Consider the following 15,339-nt stretch of genomic DNA (forward strand, 5'->3'; position numbering starts at 1 on the left):
GCGCCCCTCGGCCCCTCGCCGCCCGGCTCGGTGAGTGCAGCGCCGCTGGGACGCGGACCCCGCGCCAGGCCGGCCGGGCGCCCGCGGGGGCCGAGCGGGGGCCGGGCCCTGGCCGCCGGCCGGCCGGCCCGCACCCCTCGCCGGCCGAGGTCGCGGGAGCCCGGGGAAAGGAGGCGTGTGTGAGCTGTGCAAGGTTCCTGCCTGGGGGTTTGCTAGACTTTCCTAGCCCAAGAAAGCGGCTTCGGCTTCTTTAAAATCCCCGACGACTCACCTGCCTAACCTGCTGCCCTTCTGACCCGGCCAAGGTAACTGGTCCAAATCCTTATCATCAACATCTGGAGACAGACATTGGCATCTGGGGCATTCGCGATGGGCAGTGCTGGGGGAAAGCTCTAGCGCTCACCCCCCCACCCCTTCCCCCTTCACTTGTTTAGAGACTCTTAGGAAAAAAAAAAAAGCTCTCCCCCCAATAAATAGTGATCATAAAAGCAGTGCCTCTGGCCATCACACGACCCTCAGGACTGTCCACCGCTCTTGGCTTGCCTGACCCTGACTGCAAAACTGTCAGCGTGTGTGCGGCTGGACACACGGAGAAATGCTAATTGTCAGTGAGATTTGTTCTTGAAACACCTTTCCCCTCCCCCTTGCGGGATAGAGACTCCAGTGCCTGGTAAAGTGGCCCAGAGTCGGGGCTCTGGCACCGGGAGGGATGGGGGGCAGGCTCCAGGCTTCGGGTTTGCTGGGGTGAGGGGCCCTGGGGAAGGGGTGGCTGGGGAGAGGCTGGTGTCAGAGGTGAAGACTGCTGCCAGGGGCTGGGAGAGCCTGCTGGTGGCTGCTGCTCCTGGGTGCCTTCTTCCTGTCCTCTATGCCTCATTCCCTCCTGTCTCCCCAACCCGTTCACCTTCCCCCGAGACTTTGAGAAGTTGCTTGGAGGTCACCCAGATCATCATTGAAGTCTTCCAAACCACCTCCCCCTGCTACCCCTCAAGTCTGAAAGAAGCATCTGCAGGACAGACTGTCCCCCCCCCACCACCCCAAACCCCATGTCTGGTGACAGGAGATTCTCAGGGAAAGACACAGAGGGCAAAGCACCCCTCCTGCCCCCCTTCTCTTCTGTTCCAGCAGTCTTTTCCTAGCTGCACCCCCCAACCCCTTCAGAATCTTAAGGAACAATTCTGGAAGAGTACTGAGGGATCCGGCAAACCCAATCCGCCCCCCTCCCCCAACCTTCCCCTGTCTGCCCCAGTGCTGCGGAGTGACTATGTATGTGTTAATTTATTGCGTTTGCTTGGGTAAGGTTGGGAATTGCCACATGGGTCTGTGTGTGCTGGGGAAACACATTTGCTCTGTGTTGTAGTACCAGAACCAGTGGCTGTACAATAAGGCATATCCTGAAAGCAAATGATTTTGCTAACGTAAACCAGAGGGCAATGTTGAAAATAGCACCTTCTTGCTGCTCTTTCTTAAAAAAAAAAAAAAAAGTAAAAAGAAATTCTCAGCATGTGAGTTAAGAGAAGCTGCTAGGTCACATAGGACCTCCCACTACTTTCAAAACACTCCTGCTTAATACTTTAAGGCAAGATCAAGAGACCAGCACATGTTTTCAAGTGTTTCGGAGCAGCTGAATGACTTGGTCTAGTTTTGAAGAGAAACTCTCCTTTGTTTCTCACACTGCCCAAAGACCAAATAGGGGAGTGTGTTTGGAAAATGCCCAAATTCAGAAGCAGCAGGCAAGAGAAAAGAGGAAGAAATGCCCTGAAGGGGAGGCAGGGGAATGAGATGAGGAGAGATGTCAGGTTCTTTTTCTTTTTTCCTGTCCAGTAGATTGGGTGTTATCAACATGAGTTCACCAAGCTGAGAAATGGTTCTGTCACTATGGGAAAGAGAGGGAAATTCAAAGTCCTCAAATCTGAGCCATGGGCTAGCTGACAGAGGAACGTAGCTAGACATGAGGTGACATTGTTTGGCCTTCTCTTGCTGCGAATAGGCAAAGAACCAAGCCTATCCTAGAACAAGCCTAGATGATCTTTCAAATATGTCTGTTTTGCTTACATTTGTTATTTCCTCTAAAACAGTTCTGATAATTCTTTAAGGTTGTGTTACCTAGAGAGTGCATATCGAGAATGGAATCCTATTGCATGTAAAACTGTCTCTTAACTGGGGTGCTGAATATAGAGCAAAGATCCTGTATTTTTTTCTGTAATGAATCAAAAGCTTTTCTCTCTCCATACCTGGTAGAGGCTGAAAACTGCTGGTCTTCTTTAATGGGAATTTTAAGGGGAGAAAGGAACTTTCTGATGGGTGACACTGGAACAAAATAGAACAGATTCATCAATTAGCTTTCTAGGTGTGTGCTGCTCAATTTATTCTGTACAATTTTTCCAGAAATTAAAAGGTTACCAAGAGAGTACCTTGTCCCCATCTCCAACTGAGCACCTCTTATTACTATAACAGTATTTCAATATTAAGTGATCTTTGAGATATTTCGTCTTTCATTTTGAGTTCTGAATTTGAATCAGCATGAGAATGACAGGGCAGGAAGATAAGGTATAACTAAGCATGCAGACAGCTGAAGGGCTGGGGGCAGGGGAGGAGGGAATGGCTGAAAAGAATATCCCAACGCTATTCTCTCTAACCTTGTTTACAGGGACATTCGGTTGCAGCTAGAATTTTAGCCAGAGCCTGCCAGAGGTAATGGGCTTATGTTTTAAATTGATCCTAAGTGTCTCTCTTTTTCTCCTTCGCAGACACGCTAGCACCTTAGCTGAACACTCAAGGCAAAACTTTCCTGATGCCCTATGACATTTTTCTAATGCAGACAAATCTCTGGATTAGTGTGCCACAGGAAAGGGGGTTATTTATGAGGTTTGCCTTTTGTTTACAAATGTGCCAATACAAGTAGCTTTCGTTCTTTTCTTTTTTTTTTTTAATGTCTGCGTGCTTGACTCTGTTAATGCAAAAACACATCATATCCGAGAAAGTTAAAAGTGTGCCTTACACGCTGACCTATGAAATTGATTCAAATTAGACATTGAAGATGTTGTTAGCCTAGTGAGGAGAATTTAGGATGTGAGACAGGATTTTTGCATTTGTTTCAAAATTGTGGAAAAACTGCAGGAACAGAAGGATTTTAAGGGAAGTGCCAAAAGCCACATTAATGAAGAAAAACACTGTTGAGATACTTTTGAATAATAGATAGGCTATGTAATGGTCAACCACAAGATAAAATTTTTACACAGTAGTTTTATGGCTTTAAATTGGCTGCATTGTAAACTAAGCTTACTACTCTATTAAGTCATTATACTTTTCAATTATTTAACATTTCTGTGGTCTTTTTTTCTGCACACATCAGAAATGATATGTATAGTAGTAATTGCTTGTTGTTAGTGTGAGGACTTGCTGTGGAGCAGGGTTTAATTTTAACTTCTCAGGACAAATATTACAAAGAATGCACAGAGGAAAAAGAATGTTATAGAAACAGAATGAGCCCTATGAAATGGAGATGGCTACAGCATTGAAATGTACCTGATACAATTTGAGTTATTCTCACTAAGAAACCTTGACAGTATCTGCCTTCTAGGTACTGTGCGTTTGGAAATACTCTATCTCCATTTAAATGCAGATATTCTGTTTTCTCCAGGGAGCAGTTGGTGAATCTTTCAATTGAACCACTGGTAGGAGAAAACCAACTGAAAATTTCTTCATGAGCAATAGCATCTGTCGTTAGGAAGTAATGATTACTAAGTTTGGTAATATTGTGATCTTTTATTCATTTAAAATATCTTTACAAAGTGAGCATAAGGTGCTGGGGTATCCTAGGCAAACAAAAATTATGTCTCTGGTCACTTTTTCATCAGTGTTTTAAAGCTGTGTGATCACAAGCCTTTGCGATTCAATGTTGAGATGAGCATTGCCTGTAGAGTTGCAATGGGGGAGGGGTGCTTAGGAAAAAGCTGTAGGTGCCCCCACATTTTCAAATTTTGATGGATAGAGTGGGGTGCTATGGGAGAATTTAAGAATCTTTTTCTGGAACCAACTTCTTTTGATTATTTTGAAGCTAATATATTCAGCTAATAACTGTCCTTTGCATTGGGTCAGTGGTGGTGATGACTAAAAAGGAGAGCCAATCAGTGCCTGGAGGGCCTTCTTTGAAGGGATGCTTATAGAAAATAAGACAATCTTTTAAAATAGAATGTAGACACACCGCCTTATGGTTTTAGATCTTAAGGTTCAGGTAAATGGAAAAATCTTTGCAGATCTTTCAATAAAATGCCCTGGCGTGCTTATTGTGGCAAGGTTAAGACTGGGTGTGCCGTGATCTTGTAGGTAGGGAGACCTTTGTTTCCTGGAGATTAGACACCACTCCTCTACTCAACCTTAACGATTTCCAACTGTGGAAGGTCCCTTCACTTACCTCCTCCCACCTTCCTTGCACCCTCTGATGTGTATACCATAGTGTATTTATACCATTATGTTTGATAATACCTGTGGGTGTGAAATAGAATCACAGGTCGTTTTAATTCAGACCTCTGTTTATGGTTTTATTATGAAGGAGACTTTGTTCAATGAAACAAGAGAATGACCACCATCACCACAAAAGAGGGCCTATTGAGTTTGGAATCTCTGTGATAAAATGCATGACAATGAAGATTGAAATATATTGTATTTACCTCTGGACACTTGTGTCTGTTTCAGATGACACATCTGATAAAATAAATAACCGGGATAGGACTCAAAAGATGATGCTAATTAATGAATGTGCTTATTTTACTTCCTTTATGCATTTTTTTTAAAACTGGGCAGATAGGCCTATCTGGCAGTGATTTTTGCTGTCTGGAAGACTCAAATTTAGGATGTTCATGTTCCATGAAGCTTAACAAAACTTTTGTATTTCTATTCTGATAGATGTATGTGGTAGGTTAAACAATATTTCCAGATATTTAAGTTTCCAGAGTGGCCCATTTAAATTTGATCTACTCTAAGATATATTAGATTTAATAAGGGTGACTTTGACCAATATTATTTATATTCATGAATACCTGTTTTTATTAGCACAATTATAGATTGTGTAGCAAATTTCCATATATGTTAAATACTAACAAGGATAACTAACGTTTGTATGGTGTGTTACAATCTATAACCATTCATTATCCATACATTGTTTTTGGGAAGAATCATTATTGCATTTGATTACTCCAGAAGGCAATTTTTTTACAATGTAAAAATTATATGAAAATAGATTCTCTTGGGCCTCCCCGGTGGCACAGCGGTTGAGTGCTGGGTTGCGAAGCTGCCCGCAGCCTCTGCAGAGCCAGTTCGATCCCCGGCTGCTCCCCGGCCACCAGAGGAGGGTCCCACATGGCACTCAGACCTCTCCTGCCGCCCGCTGCTCCCCTCAGCAGTGTACTTCGGTCCTTCTGCCTGCTCTGCTCCCCACTCTGGCTCTGGTGAATTCTCTCACCCTCCCGTGCTTCTGACTGTACCCAGTGCTTGTATAAATAAATAAATAAATCTTAAAAAAAAAAAAGAAAATAGATTCTCTTATCATAGTTTCCTCCCCTGCCTCATCACCTCTCTCCTCTTCCTTCTGTTTTTCTTCTTCCTCTCTTAATGGGGAAAAAGATCTAATGACCTTTTTTTTTTTTTTTTTTTTTGTGGAGCATGTATAATTGCTTATCATACATTTCTATTAAAAAGGGAGCTGTAACAAGCAATTCAACGTGATTTTTAGACTATATCTTCTGTCTCCCAGTGTTCTTGCAGAAAATGTAAGGTTGCAGAAATCACTTCATGCCCTGTATGTTTTCAAATATAAATCAGGGGAATTGTTAGTAAGTTATAACTCTTCTTAGAAACTGTGGCAGTAGAGCTATAGTAAACACAAGTTATTATGTATAGAGAGAAAACTGAAGTTGGCTATTTAGATGAACAGTTTAATTCAGTTATTAGAAATTCATTTTCTATTTACTACAAACATTTATTTTCCAAAGGCTGCAGAAATGGGACATAATATTTGGTGATGTTTTCTGTCAGTCATCTTCAGAGTTAGAAATTTGATCTTTTTTAAATAATGTATGTACTACTGACATTAATCTTCAGCTAAGGATCAAAGTAGTCCTAAACTAAGTTTATGGCTACCTGTTTCATCAGAGAACAGCAAAGCTTTGTTTCTTCATTCCTAAAATGAAAGAATTTGACTAAATGGTCTCCAACTTACTTTCACCCTGTGCTTCTAAATTAAGTGGTTGATGAATAAGGAATTAATAAAGAGTTAACTATACTTCTGTTTATGTCTAGTCTATAAACTAAGCATTTACCTAAGTATGGCCTTATGTTATGACTAGAACTGTTAGTATGTAGCCAATGAGTTGTGTTCAGTGGTTTGAAATGAAAGCCTCATGAAATTTAGTCACTTAAGTTTGTATTAATTTTCTTTTTACTTATACAGAAATTATTTGATATTCAAAATATTTTTTTCACACAAAACAATCTTAAATGCTAATTACTTTCCTAGGCTAGGCCATAAAAGTCTATGCTACTTACTGGAGTGAAATATTCTATATCAGTGGTGAAAAAAATGTGAAAAGCAGTTCTATTATGATACAAGTGATAAACTTAACATAAAAGCAATAAAACTGAGGGATAGTTTGTCATTTATCTAGACTCTGGAGGGCTGATGTTTAAGAGAATGCACATGTATCCCTGGAAGTTGAAAAGACAGAAACAATCGCAGGGTAACTAAAAGGAATTTTTCGGGTCTTTCAGGAATTTTAAAGACTGGTTGCAAAGTCTCTGGATTTTTTTCTCCTTGTAATAATGAAACATTAGCAACACTACCGAGTTTATCATCTGTGATAAGACTTTTGGCAGCCAAATTCACTGATAAGCTGGAGAATGAGGAAAAATGGAGAGAAAATTATTCTCTGAAATAATTGATCAAGATGTGAGAGAAGAAAAGATGAAAGGTAGTTGAAGGTAAAACGGGGAGGCATGGTTGCCTGTGTACATGTGTGTGATCTTTGTATAATGGAGCTGTAGAATATGAAACCAAAAGGAAAAAAGAGGGAAACTAATGTGTGTACGTTGTTCCTGAAAGGAAAGTTCAGTATGTTATGTGGAAGAATTTTGGAATTAGAGTGTCCACTTTGAATTTTTACTGGGCCACTTATTAAGCTTGTAGTTGTTCAAGAAAAGATTACATTCTCTCATTTTTTCTTATTTGTAAAAAGGTGAATCATAAAGCATCTGCTTCCAACTTGGTTGTGAGATTGAATGAGACTAGTCAGTGTTAGTTGTGGGGAATATTGTTAACCCGTTCTCTGGGCTAGCCAGGTTTCACATGTCCCAGGTCAATTTGTGTAGCTCTTTGGTAGAGTAAGTGTTTTTGGGAGTCATGTTTCTTGTCCACTGTGGTCCAAGAAGTGTGGCAGGTACTTTACATATTACTTTATATAGGAGGAAGCAGGAAATAGTATGCAGCTGGCCAGTGGAACGTGGAAGATGCCAGCCAGCCTGATCGTTCTAACTTATGCGCTGCCAGTACGTGAGGAGCATATTTACTCTCCCCTACAGATGGCCACAGCCTGTCTAAATAAACAAGTGCATGACTTTGGAAACAAAAACAATGTATTCAATAATTGTCTTCTTTGTCTCAAACCTTGCCTGTCATTCAGCACTTTTGCCATAACATTGATATTGATCTAAATTTCCCTGGATCTTTGTTAAGGCTGAAAAAAATCACTGTTTGGCAGTAAATAGTTATAAAATTATGATGTAAATTCCATTTAAAAAAGAGTTCCAGTGTCTAAGAGAATGAATTAATGCAATGCATCTCCAAGTTCTAGATACTATGCAGATATCTTTCAAGAATATTTAATTTTGTTTTGTGTGATTCGCTAATAAATGACCAATTTTTCTATCAGAAATGGACTGTGTTTCAAAGTATAAAGTGAAGTCATGGGTCAACAATTATTTAAGAAATGTGGGTTGTTTGTATAGACAATTATTTTTTTTTTTAATTTTTTTTTTTTTGGTCCCTCGTCCGGTGGCCAGGGAACGAACCGGCGCTGCAGAGGCTGTGGGCAGCCTCGCAGCCCAGCGCTCAACCGCTGCGCCACCAGGGGAGGCCCTAGACAATTATATTTTTAAGTATCAAAAAATCTGTTGGATTCTAGCAAAGACTGGCCCATTTGCTCCACTCTGATAATGATCAGTGGCGTTCTACAGTCTCTGATCTGTGAAACTAAAACTCAACTGAACTTAGATATCCAAATGTCTTGGAATCAAGTGTGAATTCAAAAGTCAACACTTAATCACTCTTACTAAAATTTATGAGGGCCTCAAATACAGCATCTATGCTAAACAAATGAAGGAAATTTGGGGTGGTTATGAATTAATGTTAAAAAAACTTTGACATGTATTTAATTATTTTGAAGTAATTGAGGATATAGGTAACATGACACTATATATGTGTATATGTATATTTATAACAAGACAACAGATAACCTCCAAACTGTTACTTCTTGAGGAGTTCTTGCTTCCTATGAGGTTGAGTATAGGTCATAAAATTTACCCAGCTTGAGTTGCTTTAAAATTTGGGAAAATTCATTATACAGGTAATATGTTTATCACGACATTAGCTCTGCTAGATTATATAAAATAATTTTGAGATACAATCTCTCTCATTGAGGGACTTATACTTTCTTTAGGGAGGTATTGTATATATGTATATTTATAGAGTACTGTGATCTTAACAGTCTCACATGCACAATCCAGAACCCTACTAACAATGAATGCTACATGGAGAATTTGTATGCCCACTTTAAAAAGTCATGATGAAATCGGACCTTGGGTTGATGTTTTGGTTGTCATTTGCTTCCTGGCTGTGTCACCCTTATCTCTGCATGTGTTGTTTTTCCCATTTGCAAACTGGGCCTTAGCGCCATGTACCTCCTGGGATTTTTAGGATGCTCTGATAAGATTAAGTGTTTAAAAGTGTGTGTGATTTAGGATAGAGATCCTAAAAATTACAGGAGGAAGGAGAGAGGTAGCATTGCAGCACTGTACTTGAGAGTGGGGGTCCTGGCTCAGGTGACCTTGTACCCCTGTCCTGGCCCCATGAGGTCTGGTATATGTATAATGCATGCATTCCAGGCTCTCTTCTGGTAAACCCTTGATAGAAGTGATCCTTTAAATCTTCCTAATGTTATTATCTTCACAATATTAATTAATGCTAATTATATTCATTATCTTCACAATCATCTCCTGTGGTAGCATATATCGTCTCCATTTCACAGATGAGGACACAGAAGTTCAGAGATTTTAAGCAGCTCCCAGCGTCATGGAAGTAGAAGGTAGGGGGATTAGGACAGGAAGCTCAATCCCTCAAGCACCCGAGCCCAGACTCTTTACATTACACTATATGGGCTCTCAAATGTAGGCAATTAGTATTATTTTGTGACCAAAATGAAAAAAGCAAAGGCCTTGGATAATTCACCAGTTGCTCAGGCAGCTCCTAGGAGGCTTTCAGATAAGGAGGCGAACCTCCCCTGTGCTGCCTGACACGTTTCGCATGGCCTTTTGTTAAACTGTCACTTCTGATTCCTGCCCTTTGAAGTAAAACGAACAATAGTGAGAAAATACCATATAATATACCATAACCTAGACTTGTCATCAGGGCAGAAGGGAGAGGGAGGCCAGTGAGGGACACACAGATAATGAAGCGGTTAACGGATCGTTTGTCACAATGTGTAACGACCAGCACCCCCTCTCTTAGCCTGGACAAGGTCTAGAATTTCCATTCCCTTCCATATTCAGTGTGGTGAAGAAGGGGTTTCCACTATGGAGCAGCGTACCCCATGTTCCTATTGCTCACCTGCTCTCATCATCCAAAGAACCTCATTATTGTGGGTCTGTTTTCCTGAGTGGGGTGTTGAGTGCACCCCCACTTAAAATGAACAAAAATAAAATGGCTCCCAACAAAACAGTCATTTAAAAACTCCAGCCTCTGAGTGGAGAAGCAGAATCCCGAATGAATTACCCTACTCCCCCATCCTATATTAGTAATTCTCCCGTGTTTATTGATTTGTGAGGAACACGAAGGGAGGAGTGGCATCTTAACCACTCAGCACAGGATTAGTAACACCCTGTGAAGTTGAAGGTTCACCGCAGCAACAGAGGGAAATGCATAATAAAAACCAGGATTCACTTTTTAAAATTTGGTGAAAATACAGTACATGGCAGGCCAGGGCAGCAGAGATAGAGACTATTAGGCTGAGTCTAGGGAAAAGCTCGTGTTGTTGTCAGAGTCCAGCCATAGGGGTGTTTGGTTTCCCAGGCACTGAGTTAACACCCGCCAGTTGGGACACAGACCTGGTGGGAAGAGGCTTTCCACACTCCTCCCTGACCTGTGGTAAGTCTGCCGGGTTGGATTGTGTGAAGTTGTCAAAGGTTGCTCTGCTCTCCAGCACTTGGCACCAGCTCCGCTGAAATGTGATACCATTGGTTTTCAGTAAAGGTTCCTTTCTGCAGGGCTGCAAACACAGATCAGCTGCTACTGTGTACACACAACCAGGGAGCAAATCAAGCAGCACATTGAGAGCAGCCTTTCTCACCCCGAGACTTTCCAAGATCTCTGCACGCAGGAAGTTCCCTTCTCTCTTGTAAGACTTAGCACTGTGCTCTTATCATCAGACTGGAGCAAGCTAGCTCCCTGCCGCACAGTGTAGAGGCTTCCTTAAGACGTTTGTCCTTGAAACTGCACCAAACTCTTGGAAGAACCCAGAACGTGTAAGTATGTATGATTTAGGCAGCACTCGTCCAGGGCAAAGCTGCAATCAACCATATACGATATCCGATTAGCAGGGCAGGAGGGATTTTTCCGACGTTGTGTTACATTCATTTTCAATTCGTTCTGAGGAAACAAATCAATTCTAGCTTCTGATACAGTGACTTTGCAGTAGATGGGGTTGTAATATGTTAGCTTTAACTATTTGCTGTTCTCATTTAGCATTTAGATGTGACTCCTGGGACCATTCATTGTGGGCATTAAGCTAGAAAACTTCTGAATTTGTATTAGGAATTATAATTGTTGGTCATTGTCCATCTTGAGAAACAAGTTTGCTTTGGGGGAATGTTTTTAAAGAATGAAGCACTTAAATTCACGGACAATGGAGTGAATGCGTACCATTCTTGCTCTTAATAAAGCATATTAGTTTGCAGTTTTAATTGACTCTTAAAGAGCATTCCACTGAGGTTTTGTCTTAATTGAATCCTACCTAGTGCTAGCTGGTGTTTTACCGCCTTGTATGTATCTGTTTAAGTTACTTTTCTGGGATTGCAGTCTGGTTAAACCTGTATGTAGCCGCTCTTTGGAACCTACAAATGTTTGGAGAATAAATGCTTACAAAACGTTGGTGGGGGGGGTGGATTTGTTTTAAAGGGTGGTCGCGTGTCTTACCCTTGAAAGCTTTTTAGATGCACAACATGAAGTGTTCTCAGATGGAGACCACAGACTGAAGACTTTTAGTCTCTAAGTCAAACCTCAGTTTGCCCACTTCTATAACTCCCTATAAAAAGCCCGTGCCCCCTTCCTATCAATTTTTAATATGCACCAATACATATGTTTATCAGATTAATTTCTCTCAGATTAGTCTGATTGATAGCTGGATTGTGGTTTCTTAAGAGCTTGCTCCCTGAAACCCACAGCAGAGCTGCATTCCTTTTAACTAGTGAATGTAAAAACGGGTAACCATGGATTCAGCCACCACTAACTGCCAGTGCAATGACTTGTTGTAAACAATACAAATGAGCCAGGAGAGCAGAGGCAACCAGACATGAAATGATTTTAATAGAAATTACGGTAAAAGGTCATGTGATGTGATATCAGCTTCAGTTCAGTTTTAAAGGGAAAGTCATTGTTTTCTACCCCACCCCTTCCTCACCTATTTCCAAACAACCCCAGTGGGTTCCCCCATGAATTTGGCAGGCCCCACTCTCTGCTTGCATGGACAAGGGTGACCGATGTTATTCTGGGCAAAGTGTGGTGACGTGTGGATTGTCTCTGGTAAGTACCTTTATTTTCAAAACCAAAAGGAAATGTGTGTCTCCTGGGCTTTCCTGCATGGAAGACCAGGCTAACTGTGGGCTGGAAGTCCTCAAGCTTTGATGAAAGAGGAAGGGTCTTTTTGTTCCTTGGCTTTTACGTGGTACAGTTGTTTCCGCTCACCCTAAATCTCTGGATAATTTCATCACTTGGGTTTTTCTGCAAATTGTTACTTGCTTTAGAAGTAACTTTTGTAGTACGTCTTGAACACATCCAAATATTGGTTGCCTTGACCCATCTCAAGGCCTATGTCCTCACACATCTTTGCTGAGGGCCACAGGGCCTTGCATGACAAGACAGTTCACCTTTCTCTGGTTGAAATGGTTTCTGTGTGTGAAACTGATGGTATTCATACGTCTGCTCTCAACCAGAAGACACTAGCCAATCGTACCCATGTGAGGTGCTTTGCTTCAGCGTTTATTTGGTGGACAGACACCAGCTAGGTTTAGTAAAAGGTAATGAAATAACAAACTCTGGTCTTCAACACTGGGAAGTAGGAGGGCAATTAGGAGTCAGATTTGGAGGGCGGGCCTAGTGGGTACCCAGTGTGTGCAGGGACAAAAGAGGCTCAGGGCCACCCACCATCTCAGACAGCCACAGGAGATGTAAGCACAGGGCGGTCTCTAGGTGTGTTTTGTCTCAAGGTCAAGCAGACCTGAGCTGGTCTCTTGAGTCTCCGCTTAGACGTGGATGGTATAATTAATTGCCTATCTCTGAAAGGTGGGTAGTGATGTATGTATCTCTTACCTCCGTTTAACATACAAATACTTCTGAGTGCATAGTTGCCCATATGGAGATGTCAGTGAACAGTAGAATTTCAGGTGTTTTTGTTAGTACTACCTCCCCTCATGTGGAGCCAATCAGCAGTGAGATTATAATATAGAAGCTCAATGGAAGCTCCCTATGGGAACATCAGCACCTTGATAACTACTCATGAATTTTATCTAGCAATCTCTTTATTCAGTGTTCATGCAGTACTTCTATTTCAGATTACTTACTGTTATTAAAATTTTAAGGTGCTGGCGTACCTTATTGCATGAACACTGAAGAATTCTTCAACATATCATGGACTGCTGTGGTCTCTTGGTTGGCTTGCTGTTCTCATACTAACTTATCAAAATATAATGAAAGAAGCAGCTCTAGTGTATTCAGGTTGGGGAGAAGAGGAATGCTTGAAAGCAGATATAAGAACACAAAGACCAAGCAAGGTTTTGGGTACATTATAAATAAAAACACATTGTGGGCCTCTCCTGGTGGCGCAGCGGTTGAGCGCTGGGTTGCGAGGCTGCCCGCAGCCTCTGCAGCGCCAGTTACAACCCTGGCCACCAGCGAGGGTCCCACAAAAAATAAATAAATAAATAAATAATACATAAAAACACATTGTTTTTCTTTTCTTGCCTTTGATGCTTCAGATTTAAGAGCAGGAACAAAGTGACAGTCCCTGGGCGGTCAGGAACATAATTTTTAGATTCTGTCACTGGTTTGAGTCTTCACTGTGTTTAAATTTGGGCCATAGGGACTCTACCTTTCTGAGTTTCCATAACTTTGTCTGAAGATTGAGGCTAAAAATGCACCCCAAAAGGCAGGTGAAAGGGTTATATGAAATAATTCATAGACAGTATATTACCCTTGGATTGCACATAGTAAGTGCTCAACACACGTTAGTTTCACTATAATTTCTGATTGAGGAAGCATATGGGTAAGAGGAGTCCTGCTCTCAGTGTTGTGTCAGGAAAGCACAGTTCACATCACAGGCTGGTCATGTTCTAGGGACAGTTGTACACGCAGGGACTGGTCATCACCGGTGAGATTCAGTTTGTAGCCAAAAGTAGTATCTCACTACTACTTATTTTTTATTTTCCTGCAAATTAAGAATAGTGATTAATAGTGATGGTATTTAGGATTTCTGGTGTTGTGGGTATTGAGGCAACATGTGATTTATCAATGAAGCGATCACTATAATTGAGAGCAGAAGGACACGTAAAAGTACAAGACGTTCATACTTACATTAGTCCTAGAAACTTGTAAGTAGTGGTCACTAGCTGTTCTCCAAGCTAATCACATGCACTAAAGAGTAGTAATAATCACCAAGCTGTAAACATGGAGGTTATGTGGCACCAGAGGCATTTCCTGAAGGGACTGTTTACATGTATACTGTGTCCTTTGACCTTGCTGAAATCTACATGTCTGAGCTTTCCTTCGTATATTCCTTCCGCTTTCCTTTTTTCAAGCTCTTATTCTCATCCACTTTCCTTAACCCCCTCCTTCTTTCATTTCCTTTTTTCTCCCTCCCTACCTATTCACTCTCCTCCCTCCCTCCCTCTCTTCTTTCTTCTTTTTTTTTAAAGATGTATTTATTTATGCATACAAGAGCTGGGGTACAGGCCAGAGGTGCGGGAGGGTGAGAGGATTCACCAGAGACAGAGTGGGCAGAAGAACAGGCAGATGGACCAAAATCACTGCTGAGGGGAGCAGGGGGTGAGAAAGGAGAGGTCTGCTGCACCATGTGGGAATCTCCCTGGCCGGCTGGGAATGGAACCCACGCTGCAGAAGCTGTGGACAGCTTCACAGCTCTGTGCTCAACCCGCTGCGCCACCGGGGAGGCCCTCTTCTAACTTATATATTGTCTCAGCCACACGGCATATTCTTATATTTTGTGAACCAGAGGGGTTCAGGGAAGAGAAAAAAGATGGACAGGAGACCTGTGGTCTTTTTATATTAGCCCTGGTTTTATAAATGGAAACTTTAAGAGAAGTCAAAAAAATCTGTTTTCCTTTCTGCTGCTATTGAACTGGAGAGGCACATCTGAAGTGACCTGCAGACCCCAGGGAAGCCTTGCTCAGTAACTATTTGTTGATTCATTGATTAAATGGCATGGATGGAAGGGGCCTGGAGCCTGGAGATCCCCTTAGTAGGGAAAGCTTTGAAAGCCCAACTGCACTGTGCCATGGATGGCTTCTCCGTGACCTCCCAACAACTAATCTCCTTTAAGAACTGAATCAAAGCAGTTAAGGGATTTTGTCAGATGGATTTGCCTACAGTTGGGGTTTTGGCAGTTGCCTATAGAAGACAATGCATTCTTCACAGGAATATGATTTTTTTTTTCCAGAAAAGAATGTAGACAAGGTGCCAGCAGAGATCTCCGGAGAGGGACTCTGGTTTATCCATGGTCCTGTTCAGGCAGGGACAGCTGCAAGGTGGATGACTTTCTCACACTTCCCAGCCAACCTCTTTAG

At 41.8% G+C, this 15,339-nt stretch overlaps 1 protein-coding gene across 2 annotated transcripts in view; it reads left to right on the forward strand.

The window, feature by feature from the left end:
- The first annotated feature begins 213 nt into the window (after positions 1 to 213).
- The window catches only part of ESRRG (estrogen related receptor gamma), a 550,758-nt gene continuing 535,632 nt past the window's right edge, over positions 214 to 15,339 (forward strand). Inside the window, exon 1 of one of the 2 annotated variants that reach the window (XM_054690589.1) lies at positions 214 to 305. The gene's annotated coding sequence lies outside the window, so the exon portion shown is untranslated. Of the gene's footprint in view, positions 306 to 10,545; positions 10,789 to 15,339 lie in introns of those variants that run through there. The other variant, XM_054690590.1, reaches the window with a different exon arrangement.

The sequence above is a fragment of the Talpa occidentalis genome, unplaced genomic scaffold (assembly GCF_014898055.3).
Source record: "Talpa occidentalis isolate TD23 unplaced genomic scaffold, MPIMG_talOcc4v2.1 talOcc4.8, whole genome shotgun sequence".
Lineage (NCBI taxonomy): Eukaryota > Metazoa > Chordata > Mammalia > Eulipotyphla > Talpidae > Talpa > Talpa occidentalis.